Here is a 23,410-nt window from a genome sequence, read left to right as displayed (position 1 = left end):
TGACTTCTTGAGCCTCTAGAGTGCGCAATTCTTATCCGATTGGAATGAAATTTTGCACGACGTGTTTTGTTATGACATCCAACAACTGTGCCAAGTATGGTTTAAATCGGTCCATAACCTGATACAGCTGCCATATAAACCGATCTTGGGTCTTGACTTCTTGAGCCTCTAGTTTTGCCTAAAAAGAGATGCCGGGAAAAGAACTCGACATATGCGATCCATGGTGGAGGGTATATAAGATTCGGCCCGGCCGAACTTAGCACGCTTTTACTTGTTTCTTTTTCATAGTTTACTATTTGGAACAAAATTTTCCTTGCAATATTTATTTTCGATAATTAAAGAGCTTCTAGTAAAATCCAATGCTACGAAAATATATTCTACTCTAAAACCCCTCTTATTTGAGCCTCATATTGCAATAGTCAGCAAATATTTCCTATTTGGGTGGTGTTGTGGGGTGGGGTGGCCCCGTAGACACTTTTCCCGAATATTGATATCAGGTTCGTGCTTCACTCCGAAGGACCTTTCATTTGAGCCCCATATTCCTTTGGTCGAAAATTTTCTCCTTGGTGGGATGTTTTTAGGGAAAGGCTGCCCCCAAACACTTGGTCCCATATTAAGATACCAGATTCGAATTCTACACGTAGCAATCTTTTTTTTTAACTTTTTTACAAACTTTTTTTTTTTTAATTAAAAAACTAAAAATTTAGTTTTTTAATATTTTATGACCTTTTAGCGAAAAGTGGATTTTAATGGCTTTAACATAACATCGCAAGGCACTGTTTTCAGAAATCTTATTCCTAAGAATTTTGAGGAAATTTTTGGTAAGGTGTTTCTGGATATACAAAATTGCCGACAAGAAGACAACTCGATTCTTGGCTATTTTTTACCCTTTCGTCATTAATGTGTAAAGCTTTTTAAAGGCGCATGTATTAACCGTATCCGTAATTTGAAGCTGGGATTTGTATAAGGGTCTCTGGGCATCTAAACCAAATATGATCCAAATCGGTCAATATTTGGATATAACCAAGATATATTCATTTACAGGTACTGGCAGTTGCCCAACAACAAATTGTTGAGTGCACTATCTGTCAAAATCAGTGATTAGTACAACTATGATTTGAGTATGTGCTTAGTTCGCGCCATTTTCCGTTGTTTGTGTATGTATCGTTCTTAACTATAATACACACATACAACCAAAACTCGTTGACAGATACTGTACTTCGCTAGAAAAAATTGTACTGAGCGTTTGAGGTACACTACCTGGTAATTATATCATGGATATAACCAAGGTATATTCATTTCGAGGTAATGGCAGTTGCCCAACAACAAAATGTTGAGTTCACTATCTGTCAAAATCAGTGATAAGTGCAACTCTGGTTTAGAGAATGATACTAGGTCGCTCCATTTTTCGTTGTTTGCGTGTGTTACGGTTCTTAACTTTAATACACACACAACCAAAACTAGATGGCCGATAGTGTACTTCGCAAGAAAAAATTGTACTCAGCTGTTTACTAAATACTACCTGGTAATTATGTCATGGAAATAACTATGGATATAGGGGAACAATATGATAATAAATTTATCTATGGTGGTGGGTATCCAAAATTGGCACGGAGGGCGCAATTTTTTACCCCATTATTAAGACTTAAATCTGCACTAAGTATGCCCTTATTCGGTTTGTAACTTGATATAGCTTCTAATCCGAATGCAAAACATATGTATGCATGCTTTTGCTAATTAATTATTTAATTAATATATTCATCATTCCGTTTGTTGTTGTTGTTGCAGTCACATTTTCATGTGGCAATCCTCGTCAAGCTTCTGTAAGTGAGCAAGCTCGTTCCGGTCCAATGGACCGAACGCCGCGAGAACAGGGTGGCGATTGGTTATGAAAAGACGCCATTAACTCGCCTTGTCATATCGAGTATCATAGGCTCTCAGTATTTGTGCAAGAGCCGGTGCTTCCCAACCTCTCACTGACACTCTCCGCTCGATACCGCTGATTGTCCGCGACTGCCGTTGCAGCGGATAGTGGAATGCTCCATACGAAGTCATTCTACTATCCGCAACTTCTGGACGGTAGCTCGCAGCTAAGCTTCTCGTGACAGCAATGAACACTACACAGATCGGACCTCAATATTCCGGCCTGTGTGGTGCTCATCGTGCCGGGATTCCGTTTGTAACTTATCGAAATATTTATCTGAACGTCTTGACATTCCAAGTCGATTTAGCCATGTCCCTCCGTCTAGGCCCTGGAAATCTTGTAAAGGGTGATTTTTTTGAGGTTAGGATTTTCATGCATTAGTATTTGACAGATCACGTGGGATTTCAGACATGGTGTCAAAGAGAAAGATGCTCAGTATGCTTTGACATTTCATCATGAATAGACTTACTAACGAGCAACGCTTGCAAATCATTGAATTTTATTACCAAAATCAGTGTTCGGTTCGAAATGTGTTCAAATTTTGACAAATTTTGTTCAGCGATGAGGCTCATTTCTGGTTGAATGGCTACGTAAATAAGCAAAATTGCCGCATTTGGAGTGAAGAGCAACCAGAAGCCATTCAAGAACTGCCCATGCATCCCGAAAAATGCACTGTTTGGTGTGGTTTGTACGCTGGTGGAATCATTGGACCGTATTTTTTCAAAGATGCTGTTGGACGCAACGTTACGGTGAATGAACACATTTCGAACCGAACACTGATTTTGGTAATAAAATTCAATGATTTGCAAGCGTTGCTCGTTAGTAGGTCTATTCATGATGAAATGTCAAAGCATACTGAGCATCTTTCTCTTTGACACCATGTCTGAAATCCCACGTGATCTGTCAAATACTAATGCATGAAAATCCTAACCTCAAAAAAATCACCCTTTACAAATGTTTCTATCTGGTTTAGGTTAGGTGGGATTATTAATGTGCTAATTCAGTCCATAACCTGATATAGGTCCCATATAAACCGATCTCTCTATCTGACTTCTTGAGCCTCTTATGGGAGCAATTATTATCCGATTGGGGTAAGATTTCAAACAGAATTTTGTTTCGACTTCCAATGTTCACGCTAAGTATGATTTAAATTTGTTCATAACTTGGTGTAGCTCCCATATAAACCGATCTTCCGAATAGACTTCTTGAGCATCTAGAGAGCGCAATCAATAGCCGATTTTTCTGAAATTTTGATGGTAGTATTTTTTTATGACTTCTACCTGCCATTGCAAGTACGGTCAATATCGGGGCATAACTTGCTATAGCTCCTATATATTTGGAAAAGTCATTCAAGGCACTTGCCCAATGCAATTGATGGTGGAGGGTATATGAGATTCGGTGCGGCCGAATTTATAACGCTTTTACTCTCAAATAACTTTCGTTTGAGTCCCATATTGAAGTTATTGCTCTATATATCCATTTGATGGGTTTTGAAGATGGGAACCCGAACAATGGTAACCAACTTTTTGTTTTTAGGTAACTATAAGAAGGCAAAAAGTTCCACTTGAATCGCACCACCCATCTCCGAGATCTGGCGTTTTTGAAATTTAGGGCAATGAGGTTTTCTTTTTGTGAGTGGGATAGCCCCTCCGACATTTCGCCCTAAATATCTTTTATATAATTATTATATTATACCATATTGGTATAATCGGTAAATATGTACGTTTTGGAGAGTGTTTTGGGACCTCCAAACACTTGGCCTTGAAAATGAATATAAGATTCGTTTTCTACTGTCAAATACTTTTCAGTTGAGTTCCGTATGGTCATGATGGGTCAATTAACTTATTTGAGATGATTTAAGGAGTTAACTCGCCACCTAGATAGTCGTACACAAATTTTAGTTTAATTTTCAATAGATTTCGAATAACTTTCATTTGAACCCCATATAGCCATGATCAGCTTATATACCCTTTTGGGGGTTTTGAGAGGTAAGGCGACCCCCTATTACTTAGACTTCTATTTTATGCCATATTGGTAATCTATTCCCCAATACCTTTTATTTGAACCCCATATTGACCTGTACGTCCAAAATGTCTGTTTGAAGGAGATTTGGGATTGGAGCGGCCACCAGGGTACTTGAACACAGTTTTTAATATATTAATCGTATTCGACTTTTCAATAGCTTTCATTTTTTTGGTTTTGGGTGGTGTTTGTGTGTTTTTTGACTTTCTTTTTTAAAACGGTCCATTTCGAGTTACTTTTGGTACTTTTCCCTGCAAACATCACTTTTGTAACTATTGCAACCATAAAAAGTCAAAAAAAGTCGAAGCAGTCGGCTTAAAAAGTCCACCTGAATCGAATCCATGTGGTATATGGTTCATCTGCCTATATTGGGATGTAGCTACCATACTTGTGGTTATTAGACCACTCAATGTCCGTGCCAAATTTGGTCCAAATCGGACAATATTTTGATATAGCTGCTATGGGTGCATACGTTATGCATTTTTCACCGGGTTGTGACGAAAGGTGGTTTACATATTTACCCGAGGTGGTGGGTATCCAAAGTTCGGCCCGGCCGAACTTAACGCATTTTTACTTTTTTTTAATTTGGCCGAGATCGGCTTCGAATTTTGCGATTTACGAAAACATTTAGATTCCATTTCAGAATATTGTCCGGCTTGACCATTGTTTAGTACTAGCTATTCAAAGGTGGCATAGCAAAAAACATTTAAAAGTCAGCAAAAGTGTGTTGTTGCTAGAAGCATTTGACTAGCTATCCGTTTTTTTTTTCTAAAGATAAAATTGTAAAAATTATTCTTTAAAAACATAATTTCGAGATATCCGGTTGGCAAAAGTTTTGTCGTTAGAGAAAGGGACGCTAAATATTTTCCTTTAAAACAAATTCATGGAAACTTGCTTAGAAAAAGTTTCATTAAAATTTGTTTTTTTTTGTATGATGAAATTCATACATACAACAATTTTGTCCTGAAGAAAAATAATTTAAGCATATAGCATAAAAGCATATTATTGTATACACATGAAACTTTGTGTTTAGAATAAAATTTATTTTAAATTTTTTTGTTTAGACAAAATAATTTTGGAGGGGGCTCGGGCTCGATAATCCTCCACAACTCCCTGGCTACGTGTCTGTCGTCGGTGTAGCACTACTCTTTGGTCTGAGTGGTCTGCCATGCCTTTTTGAACCTCTAACTCGCGTAATCTTCTCCAGCAAGACATTAAAGATATCACACGAAAGGCTGTTTCCTTTCTGAAACCTCATTTGATATTGAACGGTTCGGAGCGGTTCTTTCCTATTTTAACTGAGGACCGTGTGTCAGCAAGCGGCATTCAGCAAAGTCGTATCTGTTTTGAATGGATACCAAACTAAAACATGGCTTGGAAATCTTTGAACGTATACTGCTGTCTAATGGCTGGTACTATGTTAATTTTTCGCAGCATTTTTTGGTGATTACTTTTTTTAGCAAAAAGACTCGCTGATTGCATTCAGTATGACTCATTACCTATGAAAACACTTTTTTAAAGGTATTATGTTTTCATTGAGATTTTTGTAGTGTTTCAAAAAGTAACCGTGAACAATATGTGTTTTCAACTGTGAAAAACGAACCAGCCTTAAGACGGCTTTGTAGTCAACAAAAAGATGGTAGGTGTTAATGTGTCCTTCTTGGCCTTTTTTTAGGGTTTGGCGCAGTGTAAATATGTGGCCGATGGTGGAATTACCATGTCTGAAGCCGCACTGATAGGTCTTAATTATTTCGTTTACTTTAGACTTTAATCTTGTACACAGTATGCTCGATATTATATCTTATGCGATGTGGAAGAGACGTATTCCCATGTTATTCACCCATACTATTCTGTAGTTTCTTATGTACGGGACATAGTATGTGTACTTCTAAGCATATTGCTCCGACAAGCTTTATCAGATCGTCGCCTCCGGTTTTAAGCAGTTCAGCAGGCAACCTACCGGCTCCTGCTGCTTTATTGGTTTTTGTCCAAATTCCTGCTCCTTGGACCTCGTTCTGACTAGGTGGTACACATTGTATACCACCATCCGGTATTGGTTCTGTCGTATACTTATCGCCACCATCACCGCATACCAGCAGCTGGGAAAAGCGTTCTGTTTGATACCTCGGTAGAATTTTCGGACCTCATTCTGTCTTCTGAACATCTGGAATTGCTTACACTTACGTCTTTACATTTCCTTCTTCTTCCTGCAGAATAGACGTTTCTCCTCCCTGCTTTTCTTCCGATAGCTCTCCTTCATGGTTTGCAACTGCGCTATTATATCATCATGACATGGAGTGCTTTTATCAAGCAGTTGGGTCAGTCGAGTTGACTATGCCGTTGTCTCCATTTTTTGCAGCTTTTCAATGTTCAGCTTCCGTTCAAGGCATATCGTACGTTTCTCGATACACTAAGACGGGTGCGAACCTTTGCTGCAACAAGGTAATGATCTGAATCGATGTTCGCCCCTCGAATTGATCGTACATCTAATACGATCGTTGAATGACTTCCATCTATCACAACATGATCTATTAAGCTTCTCGTGTTTTGATCGGGTCACAGCTATGTGACTATGTGTGTGGTGAATCTTTCGATAATGGAACATATTCTTTGCAGCGGCTAAGTCCATTAGCTTCAATCCATTATCGGAACATTTGTCTACAGTATGCCAAATTATTCGACTGTTGGATCAAAGCTATTTTGCTTTCCTATTTTCGCATTAAAATCTCCCAGAACGATTTTAATATCATGGGCGGGACAGTGAACATATTCTCTTTCTACGCGCTAGTAGAAATATTTTTTCAGGCTCGGACTAATCACAAATTCGCTGCCAAATGCATACCTTGTTTAATGGCTGCTGTAATATACGGCGTCACCTTTCCTGCTTTTGGCGGCATTAACCCGCGTTTTTAACGAAAACCCCGTTTTTTATCCAAAACTACGTTTTTTGGAAAAATTTCCGCTTTTTGTCCAAAACCATATAAATTTTAGCTACATTTTTTAAAAAAATTAGTTCAAATTGCTTAAAAAGGAACATACGAGAATATAATTTGTGGTTTGAAGATCGATCTTAAAATCAGATTTTGTTGCAGAAAGCGTATCAAGTTTTAGTTAGACCAAGAACTCAACACAATATTGAGGAAAAGAATGAAACCCATATTTTTACCCAAATCAGTTTTGAGTAAATAAGAACCTTGGAGCAATAAAAATGGACATCCAAACAAATATTAATATGCAAACAAGTAAAAGCGTGCTAAGTTCGGCCGGGCCGAATCTTATATACCCTCCACCATGGGTCGCATTTGTCGACTTCTTTTCCCGGCATCTCTTTTTAGGCAAAAAAGGATATAAGAAAAGAGTTGCTCTGCTATTAAAACGATATCAAGATATGGTCCGGTTCGGACCATAATAAACACGTTTGTTGATGGTCACGAGAGGATCCATCGTACAAAATTTCAGGCATATCGGATAATAATTGCGACCTCTAGGGGTCAAGAAGTCAAGATCCCAGATCGGTTTATATGGCAGCTATATCAGGTTATGAACCGATTTGAACCTTATTTGACACAGTTGTTGAAAGTAAAAATAAAATACGTCATTCAAAATTTCAGCCAAATCGGATAGGAATTGCGCCCTCTAGAAGCTCAAGAAGTCAAATCCCCAGATCTGTTTATATGACAGCTATATCAGGTTATGGACCGATTTGAACCATACCTGGCACAGTTGTTGGATATCATAACAAAACACGTCGTGCAAAATTTCATTCTGATCGGATAAGAATTGCGCACGCTAGAGGCTCAAGAAGTCAAGACCCAAGATCGGTTTACATGGCAGCTATATCAGGTTATGGACCGATTTGAACCATACTTGGCACAGTTGTTGGATATCGTAACAAAACACGTCGTGCAAAATTTCATTCTGATCGGATAAGAATTGCGCACGCTAGAGGCTCAAGAAGTCAAGACCCAAGATCGGTTTATATGGCAGCTATATCAGGTTATGGACCGATTTGAACCATACTTGGCACAGTTGTTGGATATCATGGCAAAACACATTGTGCAAAATTTGATTCCAATCGGATAAGAATTGCGCACTCTAGAGGCTCAAGAAGTCAAGACCCAAGATCGGTTTATATGGCAGCTATATCAAAACATGGACCGATATGGGCCATTTACAATACCAACCGACCTACACTAATAAGAAGTATTTGTGCAAAATTTCAAGCGGCTAGCTTTACTCCTTCGGAAGTTAGCGTGCTTTCGACAGACAGACGGACGGACGGACGGACAGACGGACGGACATGGCTAGATCGACATAAAATGTCACGACGATCAAGAATATATATACTTTATGGGGTCTCAGACGAATATTTCGAGTAGTTACAAACAGAATGACGAAATTAGTATACCCCCCATCTTATGGTGGAGGGTATAATAAGAATTGTGGTGGATTTTATACTTTTAGTGATTTTATAAAGTGAAAGTTAAAGCAGGTACATTTCTCCCGGACCGAATCTTATATATGTAAATTTGCACATGAACATACCATTAAGGAACAGGGACAAAATTCCGAGTCCGAACAGGGTGCCGCAGTGCGACACCTCTTTGTGCATAAGTTTATAACCATTGCTGAACATTTTTTCTGATGTTCCCGCCAGGATTCAAACTCAGGCGTTCAGCGTCATAGGCGGATATGCTTACCTCTGCGGTACGCAGGTGATCTATATATATATAAATTATATTTTTATACCCACCACCGAAGGATAGGGGTGTAGATATTTTGTCATTCCGTTTGCAAAACATCCAAATATCCATTTTCGACCCTATAAAGTATATATATATATACGCTTGATCAGAGTAAAAATCGAAGACGATCTAGCCATGTCCGTCCGTCTGCCCGTCTGTGTGTTGAAATCACGCTACAGTCTGTAAAATAGAGATATTGAGCTGAAACTTTGCACAGATTCTTTTTTGTCCATAAGCAGGCTAAGATCGAAGATGGGCTATATCGGACTATATCTCGATATAGCCCCCATATAGACCGAACAGCCGATTTAAGGTTTTAGGCTCATAAAAACCACATTTATTATCCGATTTTGCTGAAATTTGACACAATGAGTTGTGTTGGGGCCTTCGACATCCTTCTTCATTTTGGTCCAGATTTGGATATATCCGCTGATTTAAGGTCTTAGGCCCATAAAAGGCGCATTTATTGTCCGATTTTGCCGAAATCTCTAACAGTGAGTTGTCTTAGGCTCTTCGATATATTTCTGCAATTTGACCTAGATCGGTCCAGATTTGGATATAGCTGCTATATAGACCGATCTCTCGATTAACGTCATGGCCCCCTAGAAGCACATTTAAAATTCGATTTCGCTGAAATTTTACAGAGTGACTTATGTTAGGCTTTTCGACATCCGTGTCGTATATGGTTTAGATCGGTCTATATTTGGATATAGCTACCAAAAAGACCAAAACTTTGTTCTACAAATTGAACAATGACTTGTACTCAATGCCGGTGCCGAATTTGGTCTAAATCGGACCATATTTCGACATAGCTCTATGGGGTCATAAATTATGCATTCTTCAACGGATTATGACGACAGGTGATTTGCATATATACCCGAAGTGGTGGGTATCCCAAGTTCGGCCCAGCCGAACTTGTTTATATTATATTTTCCAAACAGGGAGACCCGTTTAAATATAGTGTTTTCCAATAATATGTGTTATTTTGGTATTCAAAGAAAAATGTAATTTTTGAGATACATGATCGAATTTTTATTTTATAATAAAGAAGAGGGTACGCCGTTAATAATGAAAAAGAACATCAGCCAAATGGACACCATGGAAACTCTTGCAGAACCATATCCTTCTAAGGAAATTTTCCATAACAAAATTGCAAAGTGGCTGCGCTAGTCCTCGATATACTCACGTATTCTATCTTTGAGATTTTGTAAGCAAAGTCCAATGACCCCTCCGGACCATCAACCGCACCAAACACTCAAACGTTGGGGATAGAGAGGCTTCTCAACAACAACTCTTGGTAATGAAAATTTTAATTTAAAAGCACAAACGGTGTACACGGTATGCAGCTGTTTTTGTGTGATAGAAGTGAAAATGTGAATAGAAGAGAAAATGGCCCAAATATAAGTATGTACCATCACTGAACAAAATTTCTTGCTTCTCTTCCAAACAATCATATTTTCGTTTTGTGCAACCCGGATGTAATGCAAGAAAACTCGTGGTTATAGAAAATAAATTTGATGTAGAGAGTGTCAAATGTGAAAAATTCAACAGTTTTTTAATGATATAAGTTTATAGTGTGAAGTGCCGCAATGCAAAATCCGAGACTATGTCTCGCACTCGACCTTAAATGTCATCTTTGGTATCCGATCGATTTCATCCATCTATTTCATCCAGCTTTCCTATCGTCGACTCGATTATACCACGATGGTATAAGTTACTCCTATCCTCTATCCATTCTCTTATCGCCTTAAATCTCATAGCCGCAGAGGATGCCTAACACTTAATCTAAACTAGAATAGTCTTCAGTGCCCTAGTGGGAGTGGTCCTCATTCCTCCGCCTATGCCAAGACAACATGTTCTCCGAACCGGTTGCATTATCCTTACATAGCACTTTATCACCATCGCAGCCCACGAAGCTACTGAGGCGTAAGGAAGTATTGATCTTATCACTCCCCATTAGAGCCAGTGGACTGTCCTCGAATTCAAGCTCTATTTCGAGCCTACGGTCTACATAGTGCCCGAAATCTGTGAGCCTTCTCAGTACGCTCCTGAATGTGACACTTCCAATTCTGTTTCCTGTCCATGACCACTCCTAATTATTTGACCTCGAATTCGTTCTATTAAGAAACGTGGTGCGCCACATTGGACCCACAATAGGCATGCTGTTTGTATTCGAGCAGTTCGCTGGATATCCTACTCTTTATCATGACTTTTCGACCGGGTTTTCGACCCAGTACCAGAATAGAACAATTAGTATTTGATAAGGTTCAGTGCAAAAACTTTGCTCCGGGTCGTCCATGGCTCTAGAGCGTGTATAGCTTTATTCAGCTGTCTCGCTCCGGGGGAGTTAATCTGGATGACCTTATTCATTGGTTCTCCCGTTAAATGGGCTTCTTGGAAGTAGGTGTTGGTCTCATCGTTTGCTCCCTGTTCTTTAGGCTGCATTGAGTTTCATGTCGCTGAACTCCTTGATGTTTGAATATTAGGATCTTTGCTTATCCTAGTCATACGAGTCTTGAGAAAGTCCGTAATGGTTCCATCATCGGGTCCCTGTTCGTTAAGCTGTATTGATTCTTCCGACCCTGCACTGCGTGGTGTTCCATTATTGGGATCTTTGCCTATCATAGTCTTCCAAATCTTGAGTTAATGGGCTTCATGGGAGTGGCTATGGCCTCACCGTCGACTACCTGTCCATTAGGCTGCATTGAGTTTCCTGTCACTGCACTGCCTAATATTTCACTATTGGTATATTTACCTATCCCAGTCTTTTTAATCTTGAGAAGGTAGTTGATAGTTCCATCGTCGGGTCCCTGTTCGTTAGGTTGTGTTGAGTCAGATGTTTTATTGTTGGGATCTTTGCTTATCCTAGTCCTCCTTCCGCATCCAAATAGTGTCTACGCAACATTTTATATACTAAAAGATTTTTGTTAACCAATGAGATCTATATAGTTGTACCATTACGACCCTCTCCGCTTGTAAAACTAATTATTCTTTTGGTTTTAATGAAAACACAAAATATATTAATGTAATACATTTCGTTTGTGTTCGAAATTAAGCGACTGAGGTAAAAAATTTTGGGTCGACGCAGTCCGAATTAAGGGCGTGGGCGACGTAGTACGACAAATATGCTATGACGTGATCCGGATTGTGAGAGGACGAGCCTATTACTGAAAGGAAGTCAGAAGGAGGTCAGTACACTCAACGAAATTTGTTATTCAAAACAGCAAAAATGTTTGCTTAAACTACACTTTTTGTTTGCTGGAAAAAGGAAAGCAGACATGACTGCTATTTCAGCAAATAAAGTACTCCCATTGCGCAAGAAAAATGTTTTTGATTTTTATTTTATACTATTATTTATATTTGCACTAGCTTACCCGGGCCCGCTCCGCTACTCCTCTTTTACTTTTTTTGTACAAAATTTTCCTTTGAATATTAATTAATAAATAAAATACCATGCTAACTTGACTAATAGTTTAACAATATAAGTGCCTTTATCTGAATTCCATATGATCTACGAATTTAATTTTGGATGTAAGGTGTATTTCATTCTTAAAATACTTCATTTCAGCCCGATATTCTCATGATGTCTGATATACAGGGTGGCTGATGAAAGCCGCTACCAAAAAAAAATGTAATAACTTTTTTTCTATTTAATGAATGTGGTCGATTTTTTTTTTATTTTGCAGATTGATTCTTAGATTTGACAAAAATGGATAACTGGGACACCGAAACAAGAATTTGGATTGTCCGCCGCTATCACGCACTGGAGTCTGTAGTTTCGGTTCAAAGAGAGTATAGACGCACGTTTGGCGGCAATCCTCCGAGCAGATGGACCATAATGAGACTTGTAAACAATTTTGCCGAGCATGGGACAGTCAACAGAAGACCTTACCATCGAAACCCTTCAGTTCGAACGGAGGAAACAATCGCTGCTGTAGCTGCTGCGATACAACACAATCCAAGAGTTTCGACAAGAAGCTTATCTGCTCAAATGGGTATAAGCAGACAGTCATTACAGTCAATTATGCACAAAGATTTGGACTTATTCCCATATAAAATTCAAATGGCCAACAAACTGAACGCTGCAGACTTGCCGATTCGCTTGGAATTTTGCCAGAAGATGCTTCAAATGGTGGAAGAGGATGGAAACATGTTGAACTGTCTTTTCATGTCTGACGATTTCGATTTGAACGGCAACATAAACAAACAAAATTGTCGAATATGGAGTGCTTCCAACCCACAGACACTCCATGAGACGGAATTGCATCCACTTCGTGTCACAGTGTGGTGTGCAGTTTCATCACGTTTCATTGTCGGGCCCTACTTCTTCGAAGAAAACGGTCACCCCGTTACGGTTACTGGAGACCGCTACTTGAACATGTTGAGAGAGTTTTTCTATCCAGAATTACGCCGAAAGAGAATTTCTTTTAACTCTGTGTGGTTTCAGCAAGATGGTGCAGGTCCTCACATAGCCCAACCTGTTATGACAGAATTGCGACGAAAATTTCCCAATAAACTGATATCCAGAAACTCCACATTCCGTTGGCCACCCAGGTCGCCTGACCTTACTGCACCTGACTTTTTCTTGTGGGGTCATTGCAAACAGGAAGTTTACAAAGCAAAACCAACAAATTTGAATGAACTAAAGCAATCCATTCGAGCAACAATTGCGGCTATTCCTGTCTCAACTCTCCAAGCAGTAATGAATAACTTTTTGCTAAGATGCCGCACATGCATCAACGAGCAGGGGGGGCATTTAAATTCCATTATTTTTAAAACAAATTAAACTATATTTAATAAAATTGAACGAGCTTTAACATGAATAAAAGAAATATGTATTCCATACACCGAAAAAAAATTATTTGAGTTTCTTAATGTAGCAATATTCATCAGCCACCCTGTAGATGTGTTTTTGGTGGAGAGGTGGTCCCCCAGATAATTGGCCCTGAAAAAATATGAGCATCGTGCTCTTCTCTCAAATACCATTTATTTTAACCCCATATTGCCATTGGCTTAAGAGGAGTTGACAGGATGAGGCGTCCCCCAAACACATCGCCCCAAAATAGGTTATGAAATTCGAAAAATGTTTACCCTTTAGGGTTGTTTTGGAAAAGAGGTGATGCCCTAAATATTGGGTTGCCGAAAAAGTAATTGTCGGTAATATAGTAGTAATATAGTCGGCGTTGACAAATTTTTTCAACGGCTTGTGACTCTATAATTGCATTCTTTCTTCTGTCAGTTATCAGCTGTTACTTTTAGCTTGCTTTAGAAAAAAAGTGCGCGAAATTTTGTTTACATTTGTTTGTTTGGCGTCAATTTTAATATGGGTACCACATGTATTGAAAGAAATTCATTTGACAAACCGAATCAACGCTTGTGATATGCACCTTAAACGCAATGAATTCGATCCGTTTTTAAAACGAATCATAACTGGAGATGAAAAATGGATTGTTTACAACAACGTTAGTCGAAAACGATCATGGCCCAAGCATGGTGAACCAGCTCAAACCACTTCAAAGGCTGATATTCACCAAAAGAAGGTTATGCTGTCTGTTTGGTGGGATTGGAAGGGTGTGGTATGGACAAATTGAATACAGCCATCAAGGAGAAGCGACCAGAATTGGTCAATCGTAAAGGTGTCATATTCTACCAGGACAACGCTAGACCGCACACATCTTTGGTCACTCGCCAAAAACTGAGTGAGCTTGGCTGGGAACTTTTGATGCATCCACCATATAGCCCTGACCTTGCACCATCAGACTACCATTTATTTCGATCTTTGCAGAACTCCTTAAATGGTAAAACTTTCGGCAATGATGAGGCTATAAAATCGCACTTGGTTCAGTTTTTTGCAGATAAAGGCCAGAAGTTCTATGAGCGTGGAATACTAAATTTGCCAGGAAGATGGCAAAAGGTTATCGAACAAAATGGCAATTATATATTTGATTAAAGTTCATTCTAAGTTTTATTAAAAATGCATTTACTTTCTTTTAAAAAATTCGTAATTACTTTTTAGGCAACCCAATACATGGTCCTACATTTGGATATCAAATTCGTATTCTACGCCCAAATACATATATTTGAGCCCCATATTTCGATGGTCTGTAAAAAATTGATGTTTGTGGGGTATTTTGGGAAAGGGAAAGACCTCCAGAAAATTGGTCCCGAAAATGGGTATCAATTCATGCTCTACCCCCCAAAACCTTTCATTTAAGCTCCACATTGACATGGTCGGTAAATATGCCAGATTTAGGGGGATTGGGGTGGTCCCAAAAAAAACACTAAGCTCGGAAAATATATCAGCAACGTGCTCTATTCTGATATATTTATATATCATTTATTTGAACCCCATATTGACATTGCCTTCAAGATTGGATATCAAATTCGATTTCAAATCTCATTTAAACTCCTTATTGCAAAATTCAGCAAATATGTTCGGTTTGGGGTATTGGCCCTAAAAACCATGAATATTTAGTTCCCCTCTCTTTAAGGCCCAAACTGTCTTGGTGAGTAAAAACGTCCTATTTGGGGGTTGTTATGGTGGTGGGACATCCGCTAGACAGTTGGCCCCTAATGTTGATATCAGGTACGTGGTCTACTCCCACATACCTTTAATTTGAGCCCAATATTTCCTTAGTCGGCAAACATGATCGGCTTGGGGGGGGGGGGGGGGTTTGGGCGGCCACTTAGTGAGTTGACCTTGAAAATATATATCGGATTCGTGTTGCACTTTAAAAACCCTCTTATTTGAGCCTCATATTGCAATAGTCAGAAAATACTTACTATTTGGGTGGTGTGGGGGGTGGCATGGCCCCGTAGACACGTTTCCCGAATATTGATATCAAATTCGTGCTTTACTTCCAAAGACCTTTCATTTGAGCCCCATACTGCTATGGTCGTAAATTTGTCCCCTTTGGGGGATGTTTTTGGTGAGAGGCGGCCTCCCTAACACTTGATCCCATATTTGGATATCAGATTCGTATTCTACATTAAAATACCTTTTATTTAAGCCCCATATTCCCATGGTCAGTAAATAAGTCCTGTTTGGGGGGTGTTTTGGGAAAGGGGTGGACCCCCAGAAAAGTGGTCTCACACTTGGATATCAGATTTGTATTCTACTTGCAAATACCTTTCATTTGAGTCCTATATTCCCATGGTCGGTAAATATGTCAGATTTAGGGGTTTGGGGTGGTCCCCCTAACACTTGGTCCGACAATTGGACATCAGATAAGTTTTCTAATCTTAATTACCTTTCATTTGAGTCCCATATTGTCGTGATTGGAGTAAGTATATATTTGGTAGGTTTTAGGGTGGGGCAGCACCCCGAGGTACGCCACCCGAAATTTGGATACCAAATTTTTATTTTTAGGGTACTTTATGAGAGCACACAAAATATCGCTTAAATCGCACCACCCATCTCTGAGATCTGGCGTTTCTGAAAATTAGGGTAAGGACGAGGGTCCGCCCCCCCCTTCAGATATCAAAAAATATAGTACCCTATTTTCACCACGGGGTCTTTATGCACCATCTGTGAAAATTTCAAGAAAATCGGTTCAGCCGTTTCTGAGTCTATAAGGAACAAACAAATAAACAATAAAACAAACAAACCTACAAACAAACACAAATTAATTTTTATACCCTCCACCATAAGATGGGGGTATACTAATTTCGTCATTCTGTTTGTAACTACTCGAAATATTCGTCTGAGACCCCATAAAGTATATATATTCTTGATCGTGGCGATATTTTATGTCGATCTAGCCATGTCCGTCCGTCTGTCCGTCCGTCTGTCTGTCGAAAGCACGCTAACTTTCGAAGGAGTAAAGCTAGCAGCTTGAATTTTTGCACAAATACTTCTTATTAGTGTAGGTTGGTATTGTAAATGGGCCATATCGGTCAATGTTTTGATATAGCTGCCATATAAACCGATCTTGGGTCTTGACTTCTTGAGCCTCTAGAGTGCACATTTCTTATCCGATTGGAATGAAATTTTGAACGTAGTATTTTGTTAAGATTCAAATCCGTTCATAACCTGATATAGCTGCTATATAAACCGATCTTGGGTCTTGACTTCTTGAGCCTCTAGAATGCGCGATTATTATCCGATTTTAATGAAATTTTGCACGACGTGTTTTGTAATGATAGGCAACAACTGCGCCAAGTATGATTCAAATCGGTTCATAACCTGATATAGCTGCCATATAAACCGATCTGGGGTCTTGACTTCTTGAGCCTCTAGGGGTCGCAATTATTATCCGATTTGCCTGAAATTTTGTACAACGGATTCTATCATGACCATCAACATACGTGTTGATTATGGTCTGAATCTGTCCATAGCCCGATACAGGCACCAAAGGGCGCAATTCTTATTCGAATTGGCTAACATTTTACACAGGTCTCCAACATATAATTTAATTGTGCTCCAAACCGGACCATATCTTGATATCGCTCTAATAGCAGAGCAAATTTTTCTTATATCCTTTTTTGCCTAAGAAGAGTTGCCGGGAAAAGAACTCGACGAAAGCGATCCATGGTGGAGGGTATAAAAGATTCGGCCCGGCTGAACTTAGCACGCTTTTACTTCTTATATGTAAGATTATATGGCCGGTCATGTCTTTTGATTATTTTGGGCAATTTTAACAAAGGGATTCGATCCAATGACCATCACAAATTATGTTGGTAGCGAAGATTTTAATTTGAAGGATATTACTGATGAAGGATGATACCTGATGAACTTATCCTAGTACACATAGACATTGTTGCCAATCGTATTCATTTCTTAAGGTGGCGAAAAGTCTCTCGTCAATTTTATTGTTGCTAATGCCCACACAGTCAGGGCTACGGGCTTTGTAGCTCACTTCTGCTTATATTTTATGAAAAATCTATAAGGAAAGTTAGCAATCATGGAGGCACACAACTGCATTGCCTCCTGGTCAATATCCCACTCAAGAACTTCCTTAAAGGTGGCTGTGCCAAAACTATTTTGGTAAACGTACGAGAGACACAAATCTCCATTTGACTACTGGCCCATATCTCATTAAATAAACTTCCTTAAATGACGATCAAGAATATAGCGAAAGGCGGGCAATGGAATAGGAAATTTTCCGACGTCTCAAAATTTCCTCTTGAGCCCTTACAAGCCGCAATTTTTGTCCGATTTGGCTGAAATTTTGCATGCTGTTACGACTTTCAACTTTTTTGCCAAATACGGTCCAAATCAGTCTATAACTGCATATATCTTCATGTAAACCGGTCTCTTGACCATCTTTGTTTGGTTCCAAAAAGCCTTAATATTTGCTGGTTTGAAAGAAGTTTGTCATGTATAACAATGTGCCCCTCAACTAAATTTATTTTGTATAAATTTTTTAAAGAATCCATGGTGGTGGGTTCCCAAGATTCAGCCCGGTTGAACTTAGCACGATTTTACTTTTTAGTTTTTAGAGCACACAACAAGCCTATAATTGGCTTAGGTGTATGTCAATTGTGTCATGGGCGGATTAATATCCGCACCCTCTTTTCAACTTTACATAACCTAACCTAAGTATTTTTATTTATGGGGGAAAAATCAATTATTTATTTAAATTAGGTCAATTAAATGTTTTTTTGAAAAAATAAACAATTTTCCTTTAAATTAATTTATTAAGTTGATAACTGCTCGAATTAAATTATTTAGCTTTTCATAAATGCAAAATTTAAAATCGTTATTAACAATACAAAATGTCGATTTCAGCAAAATCTTTAAAAGAGCTCTTCTATCATACAATATTATATCTCAACGCATCGTGACGGCAAGATTAAAATCAAAATTCCACCCACCTGCGAAAAAATTTAAGCCGTTCTGGTCTCACTCAAAAACGGTAAATCAGCCGGCGCTGACAATGTACCTGCTGAACTCTGGCGTTATGGGGCACACCCCATAGCTCAAGGCATCACCCCAATAATCGGAGAGGTCTGGGACACAAACGATGTCCAATGTAAAAACTGGAGGGGGGATTACATTGCTGAACGCAATAAGTGATGTGATGACAAGTCTTCTTCTGCAGCAAATTTCGCCTGTACTTGACAACATTTTGAGGAAGGAACAGGCAGGTTATCCGCCAGGATGTTCTTTCGACGCCCACATTAACTCACTGCTCATAATCGTTGAACAGACTGCAGAACTTAATACACACCTATACCTCTTACTCATCGACTTCGAGCGTGCGTTTGACACAGTTTTGAAACCTTCAATGTGCAGCACGCTGTTAAAGGCATTCCTGAAAAGATCATGAGTTGTATAGGAATGCTGGAGTTTCTATCCGCTTCAATGGAAAATAGAGCCGACGAGAAGGTAGTAAAGCAGGGTTACATCCTATCGCCGACGCAATTTTTAATTTGATTGAACTAAATATTAGAAGCAGCTAATGCTGAGGCACCTCATGGTATACGCTGGGGTATTAATGACTTAATTAGTGACAAATCGAGCACATAAAGACAAAATTGGAACGATTGAATGAGAATGCTGTCAAAGTAGGCCTGAAGATAAACATATCAAAGACGAAATTTATGAGAATAGGAACATTAAATTTGACACCGCTCACTATAAACGACGTTGACAACTTCTACCTTGGCAGCAAAATAGCAATGGACGGAGGATCGGAAGCAGACATACGCGTACGTATTAACAAGGCTAGAAGGGTCTTTCTAAAACGCAACAAAGTTTGGAGATGCACTGACATCTCACATAATAAATACAAAAGTCAGAATCTTCAACAGAAGTTTAAAATCTATTTTCTTGATACAAACGACTACTCACAAAATCCAAGTTTGTATAAATCGTTACCTCGAATTTTCTGGCCAAATCGTATTTCAATGAGGAATTGCAAATAAGACCAAACACTTCCCCTCTCGATGTAGCAATCCGGAAGAGAAAATAGACTTGCTTGGGTCATATCCTACGCCGACCGAGCGATGATATAGCGAAAAATGTCCTAGACTGGAATCCGCAAAGGCGGCGAAAAAGGAGACGCCCGACAAACACATGGATTCGCTGCACGAAAACAGAGTTGGAATCAACTCATATATCGTGGAATCAGGCTAAGGCTTTGGGCAACGACAGAGCTAAATGGAGAGATCTTGAACAGTTGAGATTGAACAGTTTACTATTGGTCCTATTCTGTTGTAATATATTTAGTATACTCCAATTGTAAATAAATTACGTATATATATATATATATATATATATATATATATATATATATATATATATATATATATATATACAAAATCCGTTATTAAACCATGATTTTCATATTTTTGGTAAATATATTTTCATCCAATTTGGTTTAATACAGCAAAAAATTTGTGATTTGGTAACCGATCGTCACGAAATTCGGCACTAAGGTTTCTCCTATGACTTTCTTCTTATGACGGTTCAAATTTAGATAGAGCTCTCATATACATATATATATATATATATATATATGTCTCCCGCCATACGCTTCAGTGACCTTTGCAAAAGCATTTATCAACCAATTTTCTCAAAACTTGGCACAGTGGTTTTCTTTTTGGCTCCCACAATATGTATGGATTTTGGTAGCAATTCTCATTTAAAAATTAAACAAACTTTTATTTCGACGACTTAGGCTGTAAATCCTATATGGTGTATGGTATCAAAAGGTCGGAATTGCCCTACTTTAGCCCGTTCTTGCTTGTTTTGAATTCATGGAAACAAATTAAGTTATATTGAAAAAGCTACTTCACATAAGGCAACAGATTCATTACTTTACCCAATTTTGGGATTTGTTAGCTTTATAACAATAGATATAAGCGAGAATTTCAGCAGACAAGCATTGGATAGATGGTGCATTTTGCCAGGTGTTCAATGTTGAGAGTATTCGCACATACTGAACGCATAAGTTTGATTGTATATATATGTATGTATGTACACGAGCAAGTAAATATTTATTTTGACATTTCTCTTTTTTTTATTGTCATATAAGTAAACTTCGCTGCCATCGTTAGCTCTATACGAGAGGAACGAACATTTCTTGTTTGTTGGCTATGGCGGTTTTTATTTTATTTTTCTTCATTTTTGTAATTGATTTCACAGTTCAACTTTTCACTTATTTTTGCTCGTTTTCGTCCTTGTTGTTGTCATTTAGACAATGGTATCATTTTACTGTGAATTCGAGAATGTTTTGCCGGGCTATTATTATTGCTGTTGTTGGTCTTTTTGGGATTTATTTTTTATGGTCATTCTTTTCGCTCTCTGTCTTCTTTTTTTTTATTTGGTATCAAATCCCTATTAGATGCGGCCATGTGGCTTGCTTATGTTGAGTTGTTTATGGTCCTTCTTATCCAGGATGCGATATTTATTCGTCCGTTTGTTCACGTGCTCGTTCGTTTGTTATTGGCAAAGGCAAATAAAACATGGAAAACAATCTGGAAAGAAACAAACAACAAAGAATATTACAAAATGTCATTGAAGAAGGGAAAGTTTTTATGGCAATTTTTTATTTCTTTTTTAAGGAAGAAGTTATCGTTGACACTGTAGATGTTTAAAGGTGTTTTATTTATTAGCTGACAAAAAGCTAAGGTGACCATATCATAAAGTCGCTTCAATAAATTTGTGTAGCTTAAATAAAAATAATATGTAAAGATCGCTTCTTTATTATTTGTAATAGATTGTGAACTAAATCTTAACAAATAATATCATACAAAAGGTATTACTTAATTAATTACAAAATTTTAGTTATATTAGTTAAGAGCTTATAGGTCTTAAGCAATCAATGCGTAGTGTATGTGAATATGACAACAGAACTATTAGGAGCAATACTGACAGCGATGTCGAGAAGCATAATAGACTTTCAACGGCAAAAAACCCACTCGATATTTTAACAAATGCCGGACAATAAAATCAATAAAATAACTTCAAATGCTAAATTTCATCTAATTTGGATAAATATGTTGCCCACTAAGTGCGCAAGAAGTCAAATGGAACATTCATATCATAGCAGAAACCTCCAACTGATATAATTTTTCTATGTAACAGTACCACCCTGAATGCAGGTTTGTCCATGAACATTCCATTAATGAACAGCGATGATACTTCTCTCATATCTATGAGTGCTATCCGATGTAAGTTTAAGCTCAATAATAAAGGATCTCTTTTTATATAGCCAAGTCCGGACGACGCACTGTGGGGAATTCGACCTCAAAAGTGTCGTTTAATTCAAAATTGATATATCATGCCATAATAAAATATTATTCCCCATCCATATTCCGTAAAAAATATGGTCCTAGGCCATCTAACCTGGTTGTAGCAGGTTCATGAACATGTGCTTTTTGTGAGTTTTCAATTTAACACGATTTCGTATAATTTTTGTGAATTTTTTCGTATAAACTTTAAGTCATACGACCTTGAAACAGTAAACCTTTTATATATATATATATATATATATATATATATATATATATATATATATATATATATATATATATATATATATATATATATATATATATTCTTCTATTCTTTTTCTACACCTATAAGTCATATATGTCGAAATTCATGAAGATAGCCCTATTCTTTGATTTAAACGGCACTTTTGAGGTACAATTCCCCACTGTGCGGCGTGTGGCAGAGTGACACCATTAAGTTAAGAGGATTATCGACGCCTATATTATATATTCTCTGACAACACTAGGGCCAACCTGCTGGCTGACATGTTTGCGGGAAATTCTTGCCTGCTGAAAAGTGATCAACCACTCCCCGTCATTGAAGACGTATCTAGTTCCATGCCTCAGATATATTTTCGAACACGTAAAGTCAAACGGGTTCTTGCAGATCTCGACGTAAACAAGTATGCCCGGATGGCATATGGCCACTTGTTTCATGCAAGTGTTCTTCGACGCTCGCTCGTCCTTTACGCAATCTTCTCAACCTTGCTTACCGTGCGGGTATTTTCCCAGCGGGTTGGAAGACTGTTGGAAGGTAACCAACTCTGCGAATTACCGACCAATAGCGTTATGCTCCGGGCTTTCCAAGGTTATGGAGATCATGGTTAATTACCATATTGTGAGATACTTAGAGTCCAATGGTCTCCTTAGCGACCGAGCAGAAATCGCTCCACGGGTGACCCGATGGCATTCTTATCTAAACGTTGGAGTCGCTCTATTCACCAGTTGGTGAGAGTAAGGTCGTTGCTCTCAATATATCCAAGTCATTTGATAGGGTCTAGCACGGTGCACTCCTTTCAAAGCTTTTCGCCTTTGGTGTCGGTAATAACTTCGGTCGATTTATATCGAGTTTTCTTAGAGATCGCACTATCAGAGTTGTTGTAGATGGGTTCTCACTTGACGAATTTAGATTGACCGCAGGAGTACCACAAGGCTCTGTCCTTTCTCCCTCTCTTTTTATACCCTCCACCATAGGATGGGGGAATACGAATTTCGTCATTCTGTTTGTAAGGCCTCAATATATGCGCCTGAGACCCCATAAAGTATATATATTCTTGATCGTCATGTCATTTTATATCGATCTAGTCATGCCCGTCCGCCTTTCGAAGGAGTAAAGCTAGCCGCTTGAAATTTTGCACAAATACTTTTTATTAGTGTAGGTCGGTTGGGATTGTAAATGGACCAAATCGGTCCATGTTTTGATAAAGCTGCCATATAAACCGATACTGGGTCTTAATATCTTGAGCCACTAGAGGGCGCACTTTTCAATAACTGTGTT

The 23,410-nt window shown here is 38.4% G+C and overlaps 1 protein-coding gene across 4 annotated transcripts in view; it reads right to left on the bottom strand.

The window, feature by feature from the left end:
• Positions 1–23,410, bottom strand: part of LOC106091595 (uncharacterized) — a 1,079,098-nt gene that overhangs the window by 611,950 nt on the left and 443,738 nt on the right. Inside the window, exon 1 of one of the 4 annotated variants that reach the window (XM_059363028.1) lies at positions 20,460–20,558. The exons of the other annotated variants lie outside the window; for them this stretch is intronic. The gene's annotated coding sequence lies outside the window, so the exon portion shown is untranslated. Of the gene's footprint in view, positions 1–20,459; positions 20,559–23,410 lie in introns of those variants that run through there. 4 annotated transcript variants of the gene reach the window in all.

This window comes from Stomoxys calcitrans, chromosome 1 (assembly GCF_963082655.1).
Source record: "Stomoxys calcitrans chromosome 1, idStoCalc2.1, whole genome shotgun sequence".
Classification (NCBI taxonomy): domain Eukaryota; kingdom Metazoa; phylum Arthropoda; class Insecta; order Diptera; family Muscidae; genus Stomoxys; species Stomoxys calcitrans.
Note: the sequence above shows the minus strand (reverse complement) of the source record. Positions and strands in the feature narration are given on the sequence as shown.